The sequence below is a fragment of the Xenopus tropicalis genome, chromosome 6, assembly GCF_000004195.4.
Source record: "Xenopus tropicalis strain Nigerian chromosome 6, UCB_Xtro_10.0, whole genome shotgun sequence".
Lineage (NCBI taxonomy): Eukaryota > Metazoa > Chordata > Amphibia > Anura > Pipidae > Xenopus > Xenopus tropicalis.
This window is the reverse complement of record NC_030682.2, coordinates 52,406,037-52,418,961: the sequence shown is the minus strand read 5'-3', so window position 1 is coordinate 52,418,961 and position 12,925 is coordinate 52,406,037.

Genomic DNA, 12,925 nt, shown 5'->3' with positions numbered 1-12,925 from the left:
GGGGTCTCATTCCAAGATAGGTATGAAACAAGATGTACTTGCATTTTAGTGCATTTTACTGAAATGACTGTAATATAAAAAGAGGACTGATCAATGTCAATTTCATAGCCCTGTGTATTTTTGGTAATTTATTCTATGCAATTACATAGGCTCACAAGGCTCACAAGGACTGAAACAAAGGAAAGATAAGAGAAAGGAGAAATAAATGTTTGCCCAGAAAAAATGTAGTAAAAATTTGGAGGCGCTTGTTTCATCTTTTTCAGAACAGAACCATCAGAATCAGTGGTGTTTATCACTACATGAAATGTGTTACATTTTTCAGGTCGCAATTTTGATATAGCACAGTGTTGTGAGAGTGCTATAAACCTAAACAATGGCAAAAACGTTTGGGTGTAATATAGCCTTTCTTATTAAATACAACATTCCATAACAGATGATATTATAATTGTGTTTGATCTGTATTCAATAGACACGCACTTTAGTTTGAAAATTTAGAGGATTAAATTGAATTTTATATAATTTGTCCAATAAAATGCATTTAATAATGCAAAGAACAATATATGCAGCAACAAAATAACACAAGATTTAATATAAATTGGACAATGTAATCTACAGGTGAGCATTCTAAGTCCTGTACACTGTGCCAACTGTCACTGGTGTTGTAGCTTTGCAGGATATCCCTGCCAAAATATATCATTAAGTGGGCGCTACCAGTACCCCTCCTCACAATTTGTTTGGCAATACTGCTGCCTCCTGACTTCACATTTGTTTATAATAGGACTGTCTGTCATTTTAGAATTCGTACTCTTTTCAGTACTACAACTATGTTTGTTAAGAGCAAATCCTTAAGAATGGATAAATATCTTTTCTGAGAAGGTGAAAGTAAATTCCCTAGTTGATAATGGATGGTATACTGAAGTATTGGTTTGGAAACCATTTTGCTCCTTACTTTTCTTCTTTCCTGCTCCAGTTATGCAACCATGAACCTTCAAGCCTTGCAAGACTTTTATGAATTTAAACCCTAATCATCAAGATAAAGAGAAAAATCATAAAAGATCCCTTTTAAAAACTGAATAAGCTCACAACCAGGAAGTGATGAACTAACAAGCAACTAATAAACATAAAAAAGTATATGGTGATGCAGGCAAGGAGGCAAAATAAAGTGTATTCCATATCCATGTATAGATTAAATAGGCACACATTCAGACCTCTATATATAGAAACAAAATATGTACACAATGTATAAATCATGGTATAGATAACATCTGTTTTGGGTATCTTTGTAATAAAATACAGGTGCCTGAAAGGACTAAAACTAAAAAGAAAAGATTTACCAAAATATTACATTGGAAAAGAGGCTTCATTATTAAACATATACACAATATATACAAACTCAGCATAAAAACTGTTGATTTCTATGTCTGTACAAGGGAAAATCAACTGAATATCAAGGAAAGTCAATTCTAGAAGAGCTAATGGTTCTCTAATCACATAATTATTTTCAAAATAACATGAAATATTTTAACTTGCATCTCTTACGCCCACTTCTTCACTTATACTTATCCCTGTTCTTCCCTTGTTAAGGTCATTAAAGTGTCACTTTTAGTCACCTCTGTTTACTTTAATGCATCCATTAAATCTGATTATACAGAAAAGCTTCTTGTTTACATGTTGTGAAAATGTGTATTAGAAGATAACACTTTTTAGGAATGTCAAATCCAAACAATCATTGTTTGGGTGAATAATTATATTATCCACAGGATCAGGAAATATTTAACAAATACCAAGAAGCCAACCATAAACATACAAATATTTGCTTTGACTACAAATGGCAACTTTTACAATTTGTTTAATACATGGAAAAAAAGCAAATATTTATTGTCTAGCTAATCCCCTCTTTCATTATCTGGCCTTGTTTTGGATAGAAAAGGCTGGCAAAAGGTTATTAATTGGACATTTCATTTACTATCCTACATATTTGGGGCTGGGATTGTAATCAAATGATGGTGTTATCCTACGAGGACAATAAAACTGTAAACAATTTGGGGGCCAGAAAAACCTCTTGGAGGCCACTTCTCACCTGCTGACTTTCAGGTTGGACAGCCCTGACCCAGACACAGATCTCTGTGCACTGTCTATTGTCCCTTTTTCTTGTGCCTTACGATATCCTGATTAAAGGGCACCTATCACCCCCATATGTTTCCCCCACCAGAGGTGCGAGCTAATAAAGCCTGCACTCCAGTTGGGGGAAACAAATAAAAAACAGCCCCCACCAGTGCTGGGAGGTCATATTGTTTAGGGAAATCTTCTCAGCTCCCTCATTATGTACATGCGCTGTGGATATGAGTCCCCCTCCAACGTCACACAAATCCACATAATTAGCAAGTTGTGGTACTTGTTCATTATATGCATGCATGTGCCTAAACTTGTCTACCCACACCAGCAGCACCCTCCCGGAGTGGGTAGCCCAGCAGTGGCGGGGGCTCTTTTATTTAAAAAACAAAACAAAAAAAAAACAACTATTGTCTCCCTCAACAGGAGTGCAGGCTCTATTAGTCCACATCTCTGGCTTGTATAAGGATCTCTATTTTTTACAGTGATCCTTTTATCAGTGGGTATGCGCAGTATCCAATGTTCCAACTGTTGTTAGTAAAAGGATGCCTGGAGCTTGTGTTTTGCAGCAGCTTAATCATCGCTAGTTGTCAGTTTTAAATGTTTGAAAGTTATAAATACTGGAATTGGTTTATTTGGGCTAATATGGAGAAGTTAGAGTGAATACATGTTTCTCTAACATTTTCTGCCCTGATATAAATCAGTGAGAGAAAGTAAAAGTAATTAGGGGAGGTCAAAACACTGCATTTAAACTTGTATCCAATGAACTACAGGGAAATAAAATAACAGAATTATTGATCAGAATGGCCCCAAACCCTTGGTTGTTAGGAAGGTCAGTGATCAGTAGCTTGGGGAGTCATTCATAGACTGTTCCTGACTCCTGTCTGCTGGGGTGTGGAGACAGTTTGCTTTAACAGAGACCTTGTTCAATTCCCTTGACATCTCCTTGTGACTCATTGTGACCCTGGACAAGTCGCTTTATCCTGGCATACTTAGTGCAACCCTGATGACAAATATTGCACCATAAAGCCTTATAGGAAATCTATACTACTGAAAAATACAGATCTGTAAAAAAAAAAAAATATATCACATAAAACAGCTCATATGTAAAACCCTGCTTCATCTAAATAAACAATTTTCATAAAAATATGCCTTTTTAGTAGTATGTGCCAGTCTGTATACAGTGTGGTTGGTTTAATTGTGAGCAATATAGTAGCATGGGCTGAGCAAACAATTTTATATATCACCATCAGGGGCAGATTTATCAAAATGTGAGTTTAGAGCTTAATACATGAGTTTATATGTTTTAATCTTTAAACTCACAGTTTAATAAATCAGCCCTAAATGTTAAACAATCAGGGACAGATTTATCAAAATGTGAGATTAGAGCTCACCACAGAAAAATTCACTCACTTTCTATTCATTCCTATGGGATTTTTAGAATCGTATTTATTAGTGGTTGAAAGTTAGAGTTCACCATTTTATAAATGCAATTCTAAAAATCCCATAGGAATGAATAGAAAGTGGGCGAGTCTTTCTATGGTGAACTCTAATCTCTCATTTTGACCTTGTTCGATTCCCTATGACAACTCCTTGTGACCCTAGATAAATCACTTTATCTCCTGGTGTCCTGGCAAACATAATGCACTTATAACGGATGCCTTGATTGTTGTGAAAGTGCTTTGAGTTCCACGGAAAAAAACATTTCCTAATATCTGTACAATTTGGACAAATCTTTTGTGAGAACAATTACACCTCTAAAAATCCCTTAGGAATGAATAAAGATTGGGGAAATTTTACAGTGGTGAGTTAAGAATTCACACCACTGTAAGATCTGCTTCAGAGTAAATCTATATTAGGAAGCTTAGCTGACTACAGGAGTAGCTAGTTTAGATTAGATCCATTATGTACTGACTGAATGTTGATAGCTTGCTCTTATTGCAATATTCTTGTCATGGAGAACCCAGATATAATGAACATGCATGAAATAAATACACAGATGCTAAAATCAAAATGTATTTTTCTTTAAATGCATTTAATTAGATATAAACAATGATGTACTAAAATATTACATTCCACCAGTATTGCAGCTGGAATGGCTATGCTAACACATGTTAATATTTTCAAATAAGACGGAATACATCATTTGTCAGCTGGCAAAATGCTTGAATACAGTGGCATAACATTTATACTACCCAAGGAGTCTTAGACAACAATCGCTAATGTGGACATGAACATCGCTAATGTGGACATGACTCTGAAGCACTGGACCGCTTATTTTGCCATCTGGTAACATACACATTGTACTATATATGGATTAAGGTAATTTGTGTCATGTGGTGTTTAGTGCATAATATTGCAAGGCACACACAGCATGATTTAGAAATCCCATTGTGACTTCCTTCATAAGCAGCCGAGCCTGAAATCATCCATTATGTGAGCTGCAATATCCTTCCTTAACCCTCCTGGTGACAATTTGACCCAATGTGTATTGTTAATCCTCTGTTAATTTCACAGCATGGTAAAAACACACATCCTTTCGCATTCTCATTTATAAGATAGATTGATTCTGTGGACATCCTCCACCTTTTTTCTTTTTACAAGTTAATTAGTGACAAGTCAGTCAATGTCTTAAAGTGGCAGTTCCACTATTTTTAGACAAGCAAAACTGAAACTAGAACTTCCTCTAATAATGGACCTCTGCCCTCTAAAGTCTTCCATGCTTTTTGCACAAACTGTAAGGCATTATTCATACCTCATTCATACATTGGTTACTTACTTACTTAACTATTAATAGTGCTTCCCTTTGGGGTCCATTTATTAATGTTAGTATTTCTAGTTTTTTTCCACTGTTTGTATTTTTGTATTTTTTATCATGATTTATTCTGGAACAAAACTGTGACAAAACCAAAAGTGAAACTACGCCATATAAAAGCTGTCGAGGTCTTGTAGCAGACTAAACGTTAAGCAATCAGCGTTTGATGTGGGATCTCATACTAGAGGCCTTGTTTGATTCCCTATGACACTTGTGTCCTTTTTCAATTGGCTAATCTTTCTTTGGTTCTTGGTCTTAAAGGAGAATGCAAGTCAAAATTTAAAAAGCATACTGCCCAATAGTCCTCATATTGTTTAGTAAAAATGCCCCACTTTTGGCTCACCTAATCAAATATTTACTCAGTCACACTTACTTCACATTTTCTAGAACAGGCAGCCATCTCTAAAAAGGTATTCTCCCTTCCTTTCCCTCCTTGCTTCATACTGCACATGTGTTTCATTCCCTCCCCCCCCCTCTGCCAGATCTGCTTCTGATTGGCTGGTGGGCATATGTAGCTCAGAACAGGAGACAGGATCAAGTTACACACATGCTCAGAGAATAGGAAGGCTGCCGCTGGCAGCCTACAGGAAGGGAAGAGAGATTTCAGTGATGTCACTGTAGCCTTCACACTGCTGTAGGCTCTGCCAGCACCATATTTCAGAGAAGCAAGCAGGGATCTGGGAATTTAGATATGCAGTAAGTACTTAAAAAGAATGCCTTTAGACTAAAGGTCCCCATACACAGGCCGACTATAGCTGCCGATTCGGCAGCTAATCGGCCCGTGTATGGGGAGAGCAGAGCGGCCTGGCCGACCGATATCTGGCCTGAAATTGGCCAGATCTCGATCGGCCAGGTTAGAAAATCCGGTCGGATCGGGGACCGCATCGGCTCGTTGATGCGGTCCCCGATCCGACTGCCCCATTGCCGCCCACATAATCCGATCGTTTGGCCCCAGGGCCAAACGATCGGATTATTTTTTTTTTACCTAAATGCTCCCCGATATCGCCCACCCGTAGGTGGGGATATCGGGGGAAGATTCGCTCGCTTGGCGACATCGCCAAGCGAGCGGATCTGCTCGTGTATGGCCACCTTTACTTTTAATTTATATTTACCTTTCATTGTCCTTTATAGGTTTTCAGAGGTTTTTGACGCTGGCTATTATTTGGATATTTGGATATTTTAATAAATCACTTAGCATTTGTATAGCATTTTATAGGATTAGCACATTGTAAGTGAACAACCCCTTTAATTGCGAGAAGATAATGAAAAAATAAAGGCTCATTTTTTTCTCCTTTAACACAGCCAAAACAAGACACCTGCCAACATGCCAGACTGGGTTTCCTATCCATCCACTGGACTACCCAAATTGGATAAAGTGCTTTACTACATAACTTTTTGTAAGGAACCCTGTTTTTATTTTCTGTTTAGCCAATTTACACTAATATACACCTACTGATGCAGCCTGTAAAGAGAACCAGCCTGTAGCGCTACCAGCTTAAAGGTAACAGTAGCTCTAGAGTTCCTTTAGGCTGACTTGAGTGGGAAGTGCAAGGAGAAAAGATACAACCAGGAGAAACAGAAAACAAAAGATGACAGAAAGGAAAAAACAGCAAAACAACAGCAAAGATAGCATTTGGTTCACTGAAAATTCAGTAAATCACTGTGTGTGCCCCCCAGTTGCTCACTGGTTAGTCAGGAAATAGTTCCTTCTTTGTCATGGAAACACTGTGTAAATCATAAATCTAGTAAAAGTTTGAAATTTCCCACCATGGTTTATAAGGTTGTACTTGGAGCAGTTGCAATGTCTTTATTAAGAGAGGGGCTCCCACACTGAATTTAGAACAGGTCTACCACACAAAGAAAGGAACATAATCTATAAAGAAACTGCCCTTAAAGGTAGTCATCGCCAAGACTACAAGAACATTAGAGGACGCTATAAACTTATAGCAGGGGATCTATTTGTGATGACAGTTACTCATAATGCTTTTAAGCCTAAGTGACTTCTTGGGCAAACGTAATATAAAAGGCTTCAGTGATCTCAAGATTTACATTTGGTAGTTAGATATCTATTCTGGGGGTCATTTACAGGGTTTGAACATGATGGGCTCTTGTTTTATTCAACTCAGATTAAAGAAGTTGGTTGCAATGTGGGTTAAAACAGACAAATAGATGTATTTAACTTCCTTCCTTCTGTTTCAGAGTTCCACTAATTTTTTGAACAAGCATGTACATAAATATAATATATATATATATATATATAGTAGGTGAAAATGGATCGCATCACACAGGACTTATAGAATAATATATATATATATATACTACAAGTATTCAATCAAAGTCCAAAACTTGAATTCGAGGGGAATTCAAGTTCTGAACTTTGAATACTTGTACAATGCTCTTTTATTTGCGATCTTTGTGAGTATACCCAGCTGGGGATTTTTTTAAACTATTTTGTGTTTCTATCTTTGTTTTCACTAAAGGATTTAAAGATTGAATTGGTTGTATTTGGCAAATATAACCCCTATATCTAGTGAGTAGGCAATCTCTCCAGAGAGGTTCAAATCACCTTCATTAGTTGGGTGGTGTACATGGTACATGGTATGTGGTTGCGAGCACATAAAAAGCACAAGTTTAAAATATCTGCCGCAGGAGCATTTGTTCTTCTTTGATTTTTCCCACAGAGTATATTCTCAAGCCTGTGTGACAGTCCTGCAAGGTGGACTTATTGGGTGGGAACTGCAATCAACTGTTATCACAGCGCCAATTGGACTATTTTGCTGTCTAATAAAGTAATGACTGCTAAGTTCTGCTTGGAGAACTACAATTAACTCTGAATATACTATGCTTTGTAGTTTAGCCACTAATACACTTCACATGTTTACCGGGACTATCAGAGTAAGAATCATTTTCTCTGGTCTCATTTGCTTCATTCCAAATACTTTTGTTCTGTTTGTGCTGCTTTTTAGGAATAAATGTGTTCTTTTTATTTTAAATGAAAGTTCGAACGTTCTGGTATATAATATGCCCATTTGTTTGTAGAGATCACAACTCATATTTATTTATACCCTTGTGTTCACTTAGTTTATTACAGTGAAATGCAATCCACTCAATAAAGGGAAAATTCAATTTCAAATGAAACTTTTAGATGTTGTAGAGTGTTGTAATCTAAACTTTGCCTGCAGCCTTCATCTATTGTCAGGTGTGGAATTATAGGAATTTTCTTTTCTGTTCTAGTTCTATCAAACCTGAAATTTAAAATGCTTTCTGGTTTCTTAAGGAATATGCCTTAAACTAGAGAGCCGACTGTCTGTGAAGTAACAATATTACAGAAATGTTTTCTTATACCCAGAGATACTTTAATAAAGGGGCATCTGCTCAGAGTCCACTGATTTGGGGGGGGGCATTTGGCCACAAGGTCTTTAATTTATTTTATTTAATTTTTTTCCCTTCCTACTCCCCTTGCCATTGCCGCTGCCCTCCTCATCCCAGCAGCATTCACTCTTCTGTTCTTTAGAGGAAATCCAAGATGATTGTGCATGCCACTATGGGACATGGCCGTTTATACAAGCCAGACAGGCAGAGAGCGAGAGAGAGAAAGAGAATGTGTGCCAAGCAGTGCGGAACTTGAGCACAAGGAAAGTAGAAGACTTTGCTTTTGATATTCTGATTGTGCAAGTATAGGTTATGCCTTTAATCTTTCTACTGATCTTACTGGCATGTGTAGAGTTAATGGAGTGCTTATTGGACATTTTTCAGTGATATTTCTGGCATGTGTGGAGTTAAAAATATGCTCATTGGACATTTTTTGGAAATCTTACTTGCATGTCTGGAGTTAATGGAGTGCTTATTTGTCATTTGTCAGTGGTCTTACTGGCATGTCTGTAATTAATGGAGTACTCATTGGCCATTTCTGTAGTAATTATACTGGCTCAGCTGTGAATCATATTCTGATTATTTATTTTCAGTAGTAATTATACTGGCATATCAAGTGTTAGTATGCCCATTATCTATTTTACTTAGGGATTATATTGCTACATCTGGGGTTAATATACTCTATTTATATATTTTATCTATTGTCTATAGTAATTTCTATTCTGACACTTAATATAAATTTTAAAAGAAGCAAATGTAACATTATTTTTATTTTTTTTCCCACAGAAAAGAAGGTAGGTCTTTTAATGTGCTTGATATACATTTAATTTACCAGGCAGTAAAGAAGCAGTGGTGTAACTAACTATAGCAGGGCCACCCAAAAAAAAATTATTAGGGTGGCTCACAAGCTCCCAAGCTCCCTTCTCTTTGCTCCCTCTTCCCTCTGCACATGCGCTTAGTTGCAAACTGGGTGTTGTTGCGGTGAATATTCCAAGTCTGTCTGGCATCATTTCCAGTGTTCGTTGGTGTTAAGGGTGTCATCGGCCATTTTTTTAGTTCTCAGCTGAAAGCATGAAGTGGCCAAGCAAATTTATCTTGTGCTACTAAGGTTAGTGATACCGTTTCAGGCTTTGGAGATGTTTTTTTCATTCTTAGAACTTCAACAAAAATCTGAATATCCAGGTATTTCTATCCTTAAACGCCCTGTCTAACTGTGATACATATTTTTCTTATTCTTTAAAAAACACCATAACCCCCTAACACACACAGAGTAAGGGAATCCAAACACAAGACATATGCGTTTTCACATACAAACAGTAATACTTCCTTTAAATGAAGCCTCCAAAAAATGTTCCAGAATACTATTTTTAAATTGTATACTTTTTAAAAAAAAATGTTATTCATTTTTCCATATGTGAAACCCTGCACTGTTCATAATAAGTTTGTGTATCAATCCCGAACATGACAGGGATATTCAATCAACTGCTGTTCTGCGTTCTTTCTATCTGTGACATGCAGGCGCTTTATTATGCATATTTAAACTGACAGGCATGGTTTAATGTTTTGTAACTTTACAAGGTATTATACTGGATTAAATGTTCAAATGGGAGAATGGGATGGAGATGTGGGAAAACATGTTATCTTCTTTAAAAGACAGGTAAGCTTTTAGCAAGTATCACTGTGAAGAATACTCTGTAGACCAAGCCAAGGCTTCTTCTCTGATAACTCTGTATCTGTGTTTTAGTCCATTTAAATGCAGCTTGTCCAGTGGTGTCTTTTTCTAATTTATATTCATCATTGCCTGATTTTATATATCTGATAAGTTGTGACTTAAACAAATACACTTACCTTTTATATCTGTCACCTAAACATTCTTCTGTTCTGCATGAATGCCATTTCTCAAACACAATATATAAAACATATCCTCCTTAACACTAACACTTACTATCCCACACAGCTGCACTAAAATCCACTGTTGCAGCACATACCCCTCACTTAATAAATCTGTATTCTTTATATTATCCTTATATAAAAAATGTATGGGACATAGTTGTTTTGAACCTATGCAGGCCCTACATTATCAATTTTTCATACATATTGCTTTTTAAAGTGTTGGTGTGGAAATGAAAGCTGTATGCAGCACTTAGTATAATTATAATTCCTCAGTTGTAAGGTGTTTCCTTTATAGAATATTGGCAGTTAATGCTGAAAGTTTTATTATTAATGCATTTTTATGTCCACGGCATGTAAAAATCTAAGGCATTTTGAAGCAAAAGAAGAAGAATCCTTCAGGTAAAAGAAGGGATATTTGCCATTGACTTCTACATGATCTTGGCAAGTTTTAGCTGGCGAATTGTTGGATTTGGATTTTTAACACTTGTCCCCCCCTAACACTTATGTGAATCCTCCATTTGAAAAGTTTGTACACAATGGTTCAAAATTGTACTTTTGTTAGGATTTTTAATCTTATATAAAATTAAACTTTTAAAAACTTCTGTGTGCTGCTGTGTGCTGACTGCTGTACAGGTCCTTCTGTATCTATGGTTTAAAAGAGAAAATCCGTCATTGTTCCTCCAGATGTTCTATTAGTGAAATGTTAGCAAGGCAACAGTAATCTCGGCTTTTCACCATTTGTAAAACCACCACAAAATGTTAACATGAAGAAACTCGGCCAAAAATTCCCATAGACTCCTATGTATTTGGTATGGAAAAGTTTGCAGTGGAAAAAGTCACAATGAAAAAAAAATGACACAAAAAAATAAGCACAAAAAAAAAATTTCTGCAGAAAAAGTCACCATGAAAATGTTCCCATTGATGTCAATGCGTGGCATTTCCCAAATTTTTGGCATGTTGCAAATTTTCCTTCCATTTCATTAATTTTTCAATGAAGCAAAATGGGACATATTCACTCATTATTAGGTTTCAGCTTACCATGGCAAGGTTCTTTAAAATTATGGGGTGTCCCACATAAGCATTCATGCGCTGAACAAAAATGTTGCCCAGAATGTGAAATAACTCACCGTATACATACATAGTATCCATAATTGTTTTTGCTGCACAGTCCAGAAAGCACCAGCACACTGCAAAACTATCTTTAATAGCTTTAATAATATATCTAAACCTCCAGTCCAACTCTGACAATTGCCACATCATCACTTACACATATTGAATTCACATTCTACTTGGCAGTTTAGCAATTTATTTAGATGTATACACCATGATTGCACAGAAATCAATGCATTCATTGGTGGACATCTGTAATAAGTGCTAAGTGTCCCGTTTCAGAGAATATGTAACAGCGGTGTAACTTCATGGTGCCAGGCCCACCTGCAAAAAAATCTTTGGAGGTACCCAGTGCTGACCACAACCTGTACCCCCTGCTGTTCCTTGCCCACAACCTGTACCCCCCTCCACTGCTTCCAGCCTGCTGGCACCACACCCTGTTAACACCCTGTTACTAATATGTAACCTAATATGTAACCTGCTTATACCAGTGTTAGAAAACATTCAAAAATCTGAAGATTCTAAGAAGACTAAAGAAGTTAAAAGCGATACAGATACATAGGCCTCTAGATATTTCGGAGTGGTTACTCGCCCATGATAGCAGAGATCTATTGTGGGTGACTAACTTGTTCCGTGGGGCATCAGCCTAAAACATGCAAAGAAGTTGTTGAGATCTTCTAGAAGAATAGTATTCAAACAAGATGTATGCAGCTACGTTTGTTATCTATGTAGCTTCTAATATGCTGAATCGGTTGCCATAGTTGGCGAGTTGCCTACAAATGCTGTCAACCTAAATATATAGTTCATTTTATTTGATCACCTCTGTATGTAAAGTAAAGTAGACTTTCATTAGAATGTCTATGAAGATTCTCATTCATCTAGGTCATGATATACAGTATCTAGTAGAATTAAGTCTAAAGCAACTGGGCTTTCTGTGTTTTCTGAGCCTGACACCTTCCCAATCCCTATTCTTAATTAAGGTTGTCTTTCAAGCCAGAAGGCTCATCAGGTTTAACTAGAAAGCCCCCTCAGGCACCAGAGGAACCCTCAGAACAGCAATGGATAAAATTAATGAACTAACCTATATTTTATGCAAAACAAATTGTACGGCAAGAAAGGACAATCTTAAAAGCATGCGCTGGGAACTATGGACTAACAAATATCCCAACTTCATCACCCCTTGATCACTATATCCCCCTTTTAGCTAAATGCAATCCTGACAACAAAAAGGAAACAATGCTTTATGGCTGACACGCTTAGTAACCTCTTTTACCATGGAAAGAATAGGAAGAATAGACATCATTCATATGTTTTATTATTATGTTTAAATGTGGCCAGCAGGAAATAATAATGATGCTGCCATGAATAAGAGTATGAGAGAATGGGGAGAGCTTATAGATAAGAAAGTGTAAGTGCAGTTGGGGATCTGGAAAAAGGTTTCCAACCTAGGGAGCATTCCCCCAGGGAAGGTAAGCAATTTAAAAAGGGTAAGCATTCTTATAGAAATGTACAGTACAAAATACCAATCAATAATTTATTTTCTTTTTGTAAAAGCTTGAACCAAATTTCATATTATTATTACATTTTTAAACATAGTTTCTGTGTATCCATATGCACAAGACA